The sequence below is a fragment of the Alexandromys fortis genome, unplaced genomic scaffold (genome assembly GCF_014885135.2).
Source record: "Alexandromys fortis isolate MF-2015 unplaced genomic scaffold, M_Fortis_MF-2015_v1.1 scaffold_40, whole genome shotgun sequence".
NCBI classification, from domain to species: Eukaryota; Metazoa; Chordata; class Mammalia; order Rodentia; family Cricetidae; genus Alexandromys; species Alexandromys fortis.
In genome coordinates this window covers 7,287,856-7,300,818 of record NW_026067966.1, presented here as the reverse complement: position 1 = coordinate 7,300,818, position 12,963 = coordinate 7,287,856, and the positions used below count along the sequence as shown (strand labels likewise).

Genomic DNA, 12,963 nt, shown 5'->3' with positions numbered 1-12,963 from the left:
TGCCATGCTTAAAACAGTGGAAGTTTCTGGAACTTATAATAGGAAACTACTAAGATCAGTGAGGCCCAGCCTTAAGGAACAAGTACTCCAATGGTTGAATCAACTACGACATAATCAATCAACCATGTACTCTGAAAAAGAGACAATTTCCTGACTTCTCATAGGCTTAAAAAAAAAAGTTAAAACACTAGCAGTCAATTGGCAAGTCTTCACTGTGCACCCACTATTTGATACACCGCGTGTAAATATGCAAGTTTTCCCTCAAGTACACAACATAAGTTAGGAAATGCAACAGATACCACATTTATGTCCCTAGTTAAATAAAACAGTACTGGGTGATGAACAAAGGTGTGACAGGAGGCACATTGATATCTCTATGTGAGTAAATTAATACCACATTCGCAAAGCTGGGGATGTCATAAGAGCATAAAAATAAACACACGACTGTGACCCAGAAACTCCTCTCTTACAAATCTACCTTGTGGGGCGGGAAATGTATTATTTCAAAGATCTTACAAAACACTAGAAAAATCCCAAACATCTGCCAATAGAAAAAACTTAAAATATACTCATATGATGAAACGTTGTATAGCTATTAAAATTATTTTTCAAAGAATATTAATGTTATTTAGGAACACTTAATGTTTCTGAATTAAAACTAACTGAAAATGTAAGATCTAGTCTTAGGAAAAATTACACCCAGATGATAGAAAAATATTGAGAAATAAAGTTTTCCAGGATATTTTATAATATGTAAGAAAATAAGCCGTAATTATTTGAAAAGACATCTATTACCAAGAACCTGTAATTATCAAATATTTACAGGCTAAGATTACGAGTTTCACATTTAAGAAATTATTCTAGAAAGGCTGAGGAAAGGGAGTAACATTGTAGATCTAAACTACGAAAATAATAGCAGACCTTGCCAGTAATCTTTAAAACCGGAAAGATAAACGTAGTTACAGCACGGTTAGGACTGGTGGCACCCGCTTCCAAAAGTCAGCTCTAAAAGGACCTGGACTACACACAGCAAGTTCCAAGCCAGCCTGTGTGAAATGCCCGCCCTGAAACAAAAGTGCAACAGATCTGTACTAAATCGAATATATCTTATTTCTCTGCTTACTGTGAAAATCCCGAATATATGCTAGCTTTGTTAAAACTGACGTTTTGTTACACCACATTATGTGAAGATTTACAGTCACTAAAAAGCACGTGATCCTTATTACACCCTTTTAAAGCAGGGACCACATTACGAAACGGTTTACTAGAGGAAACAGATGTATTGGCAAGGTTGTGACTTGCCCGAGAAAACAGCGAGTGAGTTCTCTGCAAACCACAGAAATCAGGCACCGGTGTTAAGCCTCTTAAGCAATCTGTACTCCACACCTGCACCCTTCCCCCCCCCTCCACTGTCGAATTATTTTTAGAGCTACTTTTCCTACCCCCAAATCCTGCCTAGTTTGCCAGCTGGGTGCTCAGTCAGAGTTTCGGGTAAGTTCTGTTGCTAACAAACTGGTCCCATCCAATCAGGACCTAAAACCCTTCGACGGACACCAAGTTAAACAAGTTAAAGGCGGCTGCGGCCGGTCTTTTCCGTCTCTCCAGCGCAGAACTGCTCTCCGGTTTGGGGAAATCAACCAGACGGTGACTGCCCCGAACCCAATCTCCCCGCGCCTTCTCCGGGAGCACCGGGGCGCCCCCGCGGCGCCCGCTCCCCTCCCCGCAAGGCAGCCGCAGCTTCTTCCCGGGGGTTCGAGACCACACGACGCCGGCCAGCCTTTATTTCCCCTCCCTTCGGCACCAGGAGCGACACGAACTCGGCCGGGTGACCCTTCAACAGACCGTTCCAACCCCTTCCATCCCCGACAATTCTAAGGCCAGACCCATGACGGCCCAGAACAAGGAAAAAGAAAAGTCGCTGCTGCTGAGGCGGACAGCCCGGCTCAGCGCTAAACTTCCACACCGCGTTCCCCACGCCCGCCGCGGAGGCTCCGCTGCTCCGGACGGGGGCGGGCCCAAGGCGGGGGGCGGGGGGGGAGAGCCACGTGTTCCGCCTTCTGCGCACGCGCCAGGCAAAACAAAAGGGAGGCTTGCCAGGCCCCGCCCCTCCCACGTGACTCGCACCCAGGCCCGCCCCCTGCCCCGCCCTCCCCTCCCCGCCGCGTCTGCCAAGGCTGTTAGGTTTAGCCGTTTAAATTTGGCTGCGATCCGACCCCTGCCCCAAAGCACGGCCCCGGGTCGGGGCCCGGAGTCCAACGGCCAGGAGGATTCGGGGTGCAAGGGGGCTGCCCGGCGGACGCCGAGCCCGCGAGTCCGCCCGGCGGTCTCTCCGCTCTTCCCGCCCCGCGCCGCCGCCGGCCCCCGCCGAGGAGACCCACCCCCCTCTGCCCGCCGCTGCGACGCCGGCCACTCGCCTGCTGGGGCGCCCTGGCTGCCCTCCGCCGCCGCACCTTCGGTCGGGCCGTGGTGGGGTCCGCCCGCCTCCCCCCGCCCGGGGCGCTGCCGACTCGTCTCCAGAGCGCGCCCCGCTCCCGCCCCGGCTGACGCCGCCGCCGCGGTTTAACAGTCCGCCCGCTGCCCGCAGCTCCGGGCGCTCGGGGGACGGAACCCTGCCGCTGAGGGGGGGGGGGCGGCGAGGGAGGGCGGGGCCCGGCTCCGGCCAATGGCAGCGGGGGAGGGGCGCGCCATGCAAATGAGGCGGGCGGCGGGGAAACCCCGGCGGGGGCGGGGCCTGCGGGAGCGGCCCGGAGCGTTCTGAAAGCGGCCGGAGCGCGGCTGCCGAACTCTGCCCGTGCGTTCCGCTCGGCTGCCGCTCGGCGCTCTCTCCGCCCTCGGGAGAGCTAACCCCGCCAGTCGGACTGCCGAGCCGCTTCCCGCTGCGCTTTCTCTAGGTCTGTGGCACGAAAATAAGAGGCGGGGGGAAACGCAGGTCTGCGCGTCCCTCTTGCTCCTCTGCGAGCGTGGGCGTCCCGGCCGCGGGGCTGGGCCGGGCCGAGGGTTAGCAACCTTCCTCCGCTGCCTCCGTGCCTGCGCTTGTCTTCTGGGCTCGGAAACTCAGATCCCAAGTCATCCTCTGTCGGACCTCCAAGCGTCCACTAGGTGACAAATCTGCCGTGGATACATTTGAGATAGTTTATGACTGAGAAGCGCTGCCGTTAGAGCGTCAGCGCAGAAAAGCGGGATTTTAGATGGAAACTGTTGACTAGAGACACACAAAAACATCTCTTGAGTCTCGCGCCTGGTCCAGCCCGCAGCTTCACCGTTGATCGCGCCCAGGCATTTCCCCAGGCTTGAACTTGATGCTTAAGAAAAAAAAATGATAACCTAAATATAGCTACTTAGATAATAGAAGCTTTGCTAAGCAGATTTTCCCTGGAATGCTTTAGGGAGTGGAAGGCACTAGGATTTTAGATCCAGATTTATCATTATTTCTACCTTTTTATTTGGAAGGGATCACAGGGCAGGGCCGTGGAGGAAGCGTGAAGAATTGAAGTCATCAGGAAGTAATACTTAGACATTACCAGAATTGGAAAATTTGCCACTACTTCTCTTTCTAGTACATCAAGACACATAGCTGAAATAATATTTAGGATACTGTCTTCGGTGGGGAATAGTTATAAAAATTACTCAAAACAATAATTGCTCAACATGGGTCAAGGGAGACATTTCAGGAAATATTAAAATGGATTAAAAGTCATGATCTAATGGTGTGTTGGAGGAAAAATTAAACACCTACTGGCTATTTGTCATAGTCTCTAAGTATGGAAACAGAAAATAAGTAAAGCGTTTAAATAAAACATGTGGTGGGGCCTGGATTGGTGCATATATATGCCAGAGGTGGGCCAGCCTGGTCTACATGGTGAGTTCTAGGACAGCCAGAGCTTTTTACCGAGACCCTGTCTTAAAAACAAAGCTGCATGTTAGAGATAGTAGCAATTTGAAAAGTCAAAGATGTTAGAGCAGTTCTAAGATTTTGGATTCAAAACTCAAAATTCACTTTAGAGGCTTCAAATAAAAGAGGGAGCCATCCAGAATACCTCGGGAAATAATATCCTTAAAGGGGCAGTAGTTTGTATCATACCATTAGAATAGAAAACAACATTGCTAAGGACGCTGGTAAATCATGAGTGACGAGGTCTGTGGGTGTGCCAGGGCAAGAGAACACTTGCCCAGCATTGGTGAGGGGCCCTGGGTTCAGCTTCTAACATCCTAATGGATGACAAGGAACAAATTTAAAATGGAGAATTGTAGAGCTGTAAAATGACTTGAGGCCCAGCTGTCCCCTGTGGGACAGTCGCTTATTACCAAAGCAAAATACCTGTAAGTTAATGAAATGTGTGTTGAAAACATATTTTGTGGTGATTATAAAAGAGATACAGCAGTAGTTAGCTTTGCAAAATACAGATAAAACCATAACAAGGCTTTAAATATATTTCCTAATTCAGTCATCAAACATGGTAAGAAGTAGGTTGGTTTCTAATACTCGGTTATTTTTCTTTTTTTTTTTTTTTTTTAGCCAGCCTCAGTCTGCCAGATTTTTGTAGACCTTACATAAATATTCCAGTTTATGAAACCATCATGTATGTAACATTGAAGAATATTATTTTCAGGTGTGTGACTTTTGTTTATGCTGCATTTGTTTAACTCTGTGAAGCTGTGTCACTGCCTGTCTAAAACACCTGAAAGTCCTAATAAAGAGATGAACGGCCAGTAGCAGGACAGGAGCAAGACTAGGCAGGGCTAGTAGGCAAGATTATAAAGAGAAGGAGAAAACTAGGAGGAGAGAGGAGCAAGAGAACAAGGAGTGGAGGAAATCAGGGCAGCCACCCAGCCGGTCACTGAGAAAGAAGAAAAAAAGTTAACAGAAAAGCCCAGAGGCAAAAGGTAGTCAGGTTAATTTAAATTAAGAAAAGCTGGGAAGAAAAGCCAAGCTAAGGCGTGCATTCATAACTAATAAGCCTTTATATGTGATTTATTTGGGAGCTGGGTGGTGGGTCCCTCAAAAAGCCAAAAGAGTAAAACATCACACTACAGTAACATGTTCCTCCTCCCCTTATATTCAAGTTTATGGGACTCCAAGAGTAGTAAGAATCAGAGGCTGTTTAATGGCATGGGTTTGAAATTACTTTAAAAAAAAAAAACACAAGGAAGAACACAGTAATTTCTGTAGCTTATTTTGTAACTAATTTCATAAACTAGTTGCTGTAGCTTACAGAGTGATAACCCTCACTTTACATATTAAGCACATTGTTCTCGACAGTAAATACTATCCTAAAACATGATTGTTATAAGTAGTATAAGCACTCCAGCTTTCCAGAAACCATAGCGTTCTAAAACTTGATATGCTCAGTCATTTGTAAAATGGTTTATATTTTACTTATTTAACAAAATCCTGAAAGAATTCTTGTACTCTTAAAAACCAAGGATGTATTATTTTAAAGATACATTAAATAATTCAGGGTCCCAAGAAAACTATATTATGAGAGAGAGAGGTAAAGCTAAAGACTCAGCAAGAGCAAGGAGAAGAGAAGGGCACAGTTCTTGCTGACATAATTACAACCTGACTGGAATCTGTAAAAACACTCAGGTAAGCGATATTGCCCACGATTTCCTGAGACTGACTCCAAGGCCGGCTCTCGCTCCAGCACTCCTTCCATTCCGGAAGCCCCAGGCAGCACTTAGGGGCCAGCTGACACTGATAAATGCCAGAGATAGAGATCCACGCCTGGCTTCAAGCAACTCAGCCAAGAATGGATTACAAGCACAGCCTTTTGTGTCTCCTTCTCTGCTGTGTTCTTTCTAGCACTTCACATCCAACATAACACAGACTTTTATGTATCTCTCGCTGGCCTAGAATGTAATAAGCTGCATGAGCTCAGGCCACTTTACTCAGCGCTGACTCCCTAGAGCCTAGGCCATGGAAGAAGATTTAATTCTTACATTCTGCAGGAAAAAAAAATTAAGCTCAGTGACATCCAAGTATCAAGATACTAACAGTAATAAGTGGCCAGTCTTGGATTTCAGCAGTCTTGACTGGGTCCAAAGCTAGCCTCCTGCCCAACTGTCATAGAATAGGCGCATATGGGAGTTTGTTACTGTTCTTTATATTTTTATGCCAAAAAACAACTGTCTTCCACTGTCGTATATACATCCATGTATTTATGATAAAACTCAGGCATCTGATGTGAGGCAGTAGAGGTAACAAGTGCTCCTCAGGTCAGATTAAAATTGAGCTAACCAGTACTTACAGCTGAAAAGAAAGAGGTATGCAACAGAACTATAGGAACAAAGACTGGGTACAAGAAAAGACAATACTGGCCACAGAGGTAGGAGAATAAAAAATAATTTCCTTTGCTTGTGAATCTATTACTTGTATCCATAGTAGACTAAATTGGAAGCAGCCCTAAAATATACCATCTGTAAAAGAATAAGCAAAGTGTGGGGTGTCTGTCTATTCTATTATAGAATGCCACTGTGAAATAAGTGTTTTTAAAAGTTTTTTCATACAATATATTTTATCATATTTTCTCAACTCCTAGATCCCGAGTTGTTTTTTTTTTTTTAAGTGAGCATACAAAATAATGGGTTCCATTATGACATTTGCATTCATGGATGCATCCTAAACAGAATGCTGAATGAAAGAAACCAGACACAAGAGGGTAAACATCGCACAATCCCGCTTATGTCAGGCTCTGGGAAGACAGTGACAGCAATGACAGAAAGCAGACGGACAGTTGCCGAGCTGAGGAGAACTGACTGGGTCGGCAAGGGGGGTGTGGAAAACATGCTGTGTCTTGATCCTGGTAGAATGAGTGCAAAGTTCATCAAAACATTTAAATATAGCAAGACACATAGATTATATTTCACTAAATTCTCCTTGATGAAAGGGGACACAAATCTCAAGGCATCTCTAGTCCATAAATTGAAAGCTACACTGTATTAGGAAAATATGTTGTGAAGATCAGAAAGCCCAAGACAGTGGGTCCGGCTAAGTGGTGGAGTACATGCCCAGCGTGTGCCAGCCCTGTATCAAGTCCTTAGATCAAAAGCAATGGTTTCCCTGGGTTGGGAGGGGTGGGATATGGAATAGCTGTGCTATGGCTTAAACGTAGGACATCATGCGTGCTAGGTAAATACACTACTTGACCTCCTTCACACCCTCTTTTCTTTCCATTTTCTTTGAGAGGCCTTCTAAGTTTCCCAGGATGGCCTGGAACGCGCTGTGTCACCCAGGCAGTGAACCTGTCATTCTCCTGCCTCAGCCTCCCGGAGTAGCTGGAATCACAGGCCTCCCCTCTAAGCCTATTTCCTTCATACAAAAGCAAATAGTCCATTTGAAGAGCCAGTGAACTGCACCAAGAGCTCCAGAGCTTATAACACCACTGACCACCAACAATCCAGCTTCTGCTACTCTTCTATCTATCTGTTCTCAAAGCACTCATCCCAGAGGCCGACGGCTTTCCCTTCATTACTGTTCATTTCCCAGGTACCTGAAAGAACAGGAGTTGCAGTCTTCACCATGTCTCTCAAGTTCTAGAAAAAATTCTACGCATTCAGCATGTAACGGAGCCTAGGAGGTACAGGTCTAGCAGTTCAAATACATTTTCTCCTCCCACAATATAGGCCTTTTTCAACTTATGTTTATTACCTTATAAATAATACCAATCAAAATTTCCACTTCCTCCTCTCCTCCCACTTCCCTCCCACTCCCCTACTCCCCCTCCCACCTCCCCTTCCAGTCCTAAGGGCAAGGCACCCTACCCTGTGGGAGTCCAAGGCCCTCCCTCCTCCATCCAGGCTAAGGAAGGTGTGCATCCAAATAGACTGGGATCTCAAAAAGCCAGTACATGCAGTAGAGATAAATCCCAGTGTATAGGCCTTGTTTTTAAGAAGAAAATATGTGTTGGTTGGACAATGGTCTCCAACTTGAAAAGTGGGTTCTTGATGACTAAGTTAAGCTCTTCAGTCTTGTGTCTGCCCTCTCTCTGTCATTCCAGTTTTGTGAGCCCTTCAGTATTTAAGCTAAATTTGATTTGGGTTTATTTGTTACATATCCTATCTAACATCACTTACTTTGCAATATGGTAAGGTAAATTTGTAATGAACTTAGCTTAAAGGAAAATACTTATGAAAAATTTTAATTTTTGATAATAAGACAGTTTCCAGGGAGATTTCATGAAATGGCAAAAATAAGTAAATAATAAAAGCGCTGATAGTAGGATCTTGAAGCTGGAGAACCTGTGCTAAATAAATGAGATGGATTCTGGGAAAGAGGCATGACTCCAGCGCAGGCGCTGTGGGACAGTAGAGAGCTGGCTGCCATGCCAGATAGAAGGCACTTTTGTAAATAACAGGTCAGGACAATATTCCTCAGAATTACCCGGCATCTGGTATCTATTTTTAAACAGTCTCTGAGAGTGGGGAAGATGAAACTGGTCCAGCTGATAACGGTCAGAGGCGGGTGGCACCTGGGGTTCATCAAGTGCTGCTCTGTACTTTTTAATGTCTGACATGTCCCATAAGAAACAGAAAAACAGGAGCAATTTTCCATGGGATGCTTCCCCCCCCCTTTCGTTTAATTATTTTAAGACATGTTCTCATGTCTTCTGGGCTGGCCCTGAACTAGCTATGTAGCTCAGACTAGTCTTTAACTCTTTTCCCTCCTACACCCAGCATCCATTAAAGCTGCTCTTCAAGAATAAACAATTTATACATTAAAAAGAATAGTGACTACAGTTAACTGAAGTCCCACTAAAATTTCCAAAATTCAGTCAGGCATATTGGTTACACTTTTAATCACGGGGCTTGGGAGGCAGCAGCACACAGGTCTTTATGAATTTGAGTGTTCTAATAGCCAGTTATAGAACAGCAAAGTCCATACGGTAAAACTCTATCTTAAAAAAAAAAAACCACACCCATGAGTTCTTACTAATTCTAAAATTAATCATTACTATTAGAAGTAGCTAAAACATTATCAAAAGAAATAAAAGAATGAAGATTATTTTGTGTCTCTTATTTATAAATTATAACTCAGGATGTAGCAATCATGTGCATACAACTTCTAGATACCCCCTTCAAAAAAGGACTTGGCATTTTATAAGAAATACATTTAAATGTCAGCTGTAATGGCGAACACATGTAATCCTAGCAATAGGAGGCTGAAGGAGGATTCTGGCTTTGATGCCTGCATGGGAACACAGCTGTCTATTGTGATCTCTTAACAATTGCAGTAACTTAGGAATAAAAAGAACATCTGAGCCAGGTGTGGTGGTGCATGTCCGCAATCCTAGCCCTCTGCAGACTGAGGAGGATAAGTTCAAAACTGGCTTGTTTGTACAGCAAGACTGGTTTCAAGCAAACAAAAACCCTAAGCAGTTTTTGGCAATTCCTGGCAGTTGGGGGGGGGGGATTCATTTTTCTTTAGGGATGTATTGGCTGGCCCTACACTCATCTATTGCAGGCAGCACTAATTGGACTCAGTGGGTTATTTTAAAAGGATGGTATAAGGTGGAGGAGAGGCAGTACCAGGGAGAAGGCATTTGGTTAGATGCAACGATACACTGTCCAGATGTATGAAAATGCCAAGAATGAACAGTAATACTCAGGGAGTGTGAGAGAGACTTAGACAACGGCCTGCGGCTGCTGTCACCTATGAGATCCATGTTGACTTTTTTTCTTGAGACAGGGTCTCACCTTAGTCCAAGCAGGACTGGAACTTGCTATGTAAACCAGACTGACCTCAAACTGCTGATCCTCCCACCTCTGCCTCCCTCCTGAGAGTGACAACCACAGGCATGCACTACCACACCCAGCTTGACAACTTTTAAGACCAAGCCTTTCTAGGACTGAGCAAGGATGATCAGTGACTGGGTATTTCTGTCCAATCCTGGAACACACTGATAGGCAGTCAACTCCACAGCTTTCCTTTCAGAGCTCAGCATGGTTGGCCCCGTACACTTCATGGTTAAGGGATCTGTTCACCCTGCTCAGTACAAACTCCTCCCCTTTCCGTGTGTCACCCATGTTACTTCTCAGTAAATCTCTGGAAGCTCTGCTTCTCGGCTGCTGACTTCTATGAGGCCGGACAGACACAGACAAAGCAAAACCATTAAAAAGTTCTTATGAAATGCAGTTAATGAATACAAAAGGAGTGAACTTAGAAAAGCAATTTCAATTACCAATAAAATAAATTATTGATGTTAAGGCACTTGGCAAAACTTAGGATACTTTATGCACATATCATATTAATACTATCTGAATTTCCTGAACAACTTCAGTGTATGAGAAACTGCATGTGTGTCTGATGAACAGATATGATAGGAATATCTACAGCACAGCTTACTAAGTTATCCAGGGGAAAGGACTGAGCCCAATCTACATCTCTATATCTTTCAATTTATAGGAACTAGAGAAGATGGAATAATGAACAGAAACCATCATGAAAGCTCAATGAGGCAAATTAATAATGGTGGATAGTCTACAAAATAAACCAATGTTTGATTCCTAACAACTTGACGTTATGGAAGCAATAGGGAAAACATGTGCATGACACTTTGGTGATGAAATCTCAAAGCAATTGAATAAAGAAGTCTAAATGAACAGATGCTTATTCATGCCTGGAAGGTGCCAGCGGCTGACACTTTTCTTTACACTGACTGGAGATCCAACTCATCCCAAACCAAAGCTCCACAGGATTTTTTTTTTAATAGATATAGACAAGTTCATTAAAAAGGTATATAGGGTTTAAAAAGAAAAGCAGCCAAAGCAATTTTGACAAAGAACAAAGCTAGGGAAATTCCACCATCTAGTTTTAAAACCTTCTAAAAGCTTCCAAACTCAGGATAGCAGCAGAGGAATTAGTCATAGATCACTGCAACAGAACAGGGCCCACAAACAGACCCAGATAAACATGGGCAGTTGGTGTTCTAACCAAGGTGCAAAAAGCAGTTCAATCATTAAAGATACTCTCTCAACAGTTAACACTGGAACACTCAAACACAGACTGAAAAAAAAAGTTAAAACATGGAGCTCACACTGTACACAAAATTACTGAGTGAGCACAGATCTAAATGAATAATACAAAGTTATTATTCATACAGAAAAACTGAATGGCCTAGGTTTTCAGTAAAGAGTTTTTAGATGTGATAGCAAGTATAGGATGTATAAAAGAAAAAAATCATAATTCAAACATTGAGAACTTTTTAGTGGAAATAAATGGTAAAAATATGAAAAAGCTACCTACAAATCACACATCAGACAGGATCGTCTACCAGGAACAACATGAGCCAGTGCTCAAGCCACATAAGCCAGGCTTGAGCAGCAGCTGGATCAGCAGAATGTCCTGTGACCTGTGATTCCCCTGGAACAGCACGGGAAGCCTGTGAGGTCCTGCTGCCGGACCCCAGACAGTTTCTCATGGTCTCGCTAGTGCCTGTGAGTTTTCTGCCTCATCACCCTTAGGCATACCTACAAAGTGCTCAGCAGCAGCAGGGTCGTCAGACCCCATTGGTTTCAGTTCACTCTGCTTTAAGGACACTTGAAAGCTAGTACTTTTAGCTACTCTTTACTTTCTATGCTAACAATAATCCCAGTCTAAAAATACTCACAACTAGCACATACACTGAGAATGGGGGAGGGGAGGGGAGGGAGGGAGGGAGGGAGGGAGGAGAGAGAGAGAGAGAGAGAGAGAGAGAGAGAGAGAGAGAGAGACTGAGACTATCAGCCTGGCTTTGCCCTGTGTTTCACAAAACCTAAAATAGACACTTTCCAAGCTCAACATTGGGAAAACACACACACACCCAAAAATATGGTCAAAAGATTGTCAAGAACTCATCAAAGGAAACAGGTGGAAGGGAGCTAAGCATTAAGAAAGCTGTCCTGACATCAGTAGGATCAGGGAAATGCTTAATGAAAACCATGAGACATCAAGGAGCTGGAGAGAGAGCTCAGTGGTTAACAGCAGTTGTTGCTCTTGCAGAGAAACCAGGTTCGGTTCCTAGCACCCACATGGCAACTCATAACCAACATCAGTTAACTCCAGGTCTAAGAGAGCAAATGGCCTCTTCTGGCCTCCATGCCGACCAGGCACACACATTGTACACAGACAACATCCATATGGACATGATATACATTAAATTTTAACAAGACATCAGCATATGCCTTCTGTAGTAGCTAATATAAAGGTGACTCTTAAGTGGATGACAGAAAGTAAATGGTCCACATGTCTGGAGAAAGTTTGCAGTGCTTTTATCCATGCAGTTCAACAGTTCCCTCCTGGGAATTTAACCCCAAGACGCTAGATTTAACTTTAACCTGGACCAAGATCTCGCAAAGGGGAATGAATAATGAATAAACTGTGGTGTGCTCATATGGAGACACTGCTTAACACCAAAGAGGAGAAAGCCATTGATTCATGCAAAATGCATGAGTCTCAAATGCAGCTTTCTAAGACAAAGACTTTCTCAAGAGGCTCTATGCTGTATCGTTCCGTTTATATCCGTGTCCCAAGAAGACAGAACTGTGATGGGAAAGAGCAGATCAGGGGGTGCCGGGAGCTAACGGTATGGGAAGCTATGATATAAAGACCACAAGGGACATTTTGGTGAGCACAAAACTTTTCTGTATCCTGGTTGTAGTTATTAGAGCTGCACGAATCTGTGAGAACTGAAATAATAAATCTATATATGCTAAAATTCTGAGAGCTGCAAAAAAGCAATTTTCAGTATATACAACAAAAGGAAAAATATCCATTATTTTTTAAAGGAATAAGGGGAGAAACAATAGGGTAACTCTAATACAAGAAATTTAAGGGTTGACGCAGCCAAATGGGATCTTAAAGTGTGTGTGTGTGTGTGTGTGTGCGTGTGTGTGTGTGTATCTTATGTACGGGTGCCAGTGTAGGCCAGAGGACAGGATTGAATCTCCTTCGAGTTACCGACAGTTGTGAACCATCTGACTTGGATG

At 44.3% G+C, this 12,963-nt stretch overlaps 1 protein-coding gene across 9 annotated transcripts in view; it reads right to left on the bottom strand.

The window, feature by feature from the left end:
• Kansl1l (KAT8 regulatory NSL complex subunit 1 like) overlaps positions 1-2,604 on the bottom strand; it is a 91,082-nt gene extending 88,478 nt beyond the window's left edge. For 4 of the 9 annotated variants that reach the window (XM_050154324.1, XM_050154327.1, XM_050154331.1 and 1 more), the window contains exon 1: positions 2,415-2,602. The gene's annotated coding sequence lies outside the window, so the exon portion shown is untranslated. Of the gene's footprint in view, positions 1-921; positions 1,388-2,414 lie in introns of those variants that run through there. The other 5 variants (XM_050154328.1, XM_050154330.1, XM_050154329.1 and 2 more) reach the window with 4 other exon arrangements.
• Between the last annotated feature and the right edge of the window lie 10,359 nt (positions 2,605-12,963).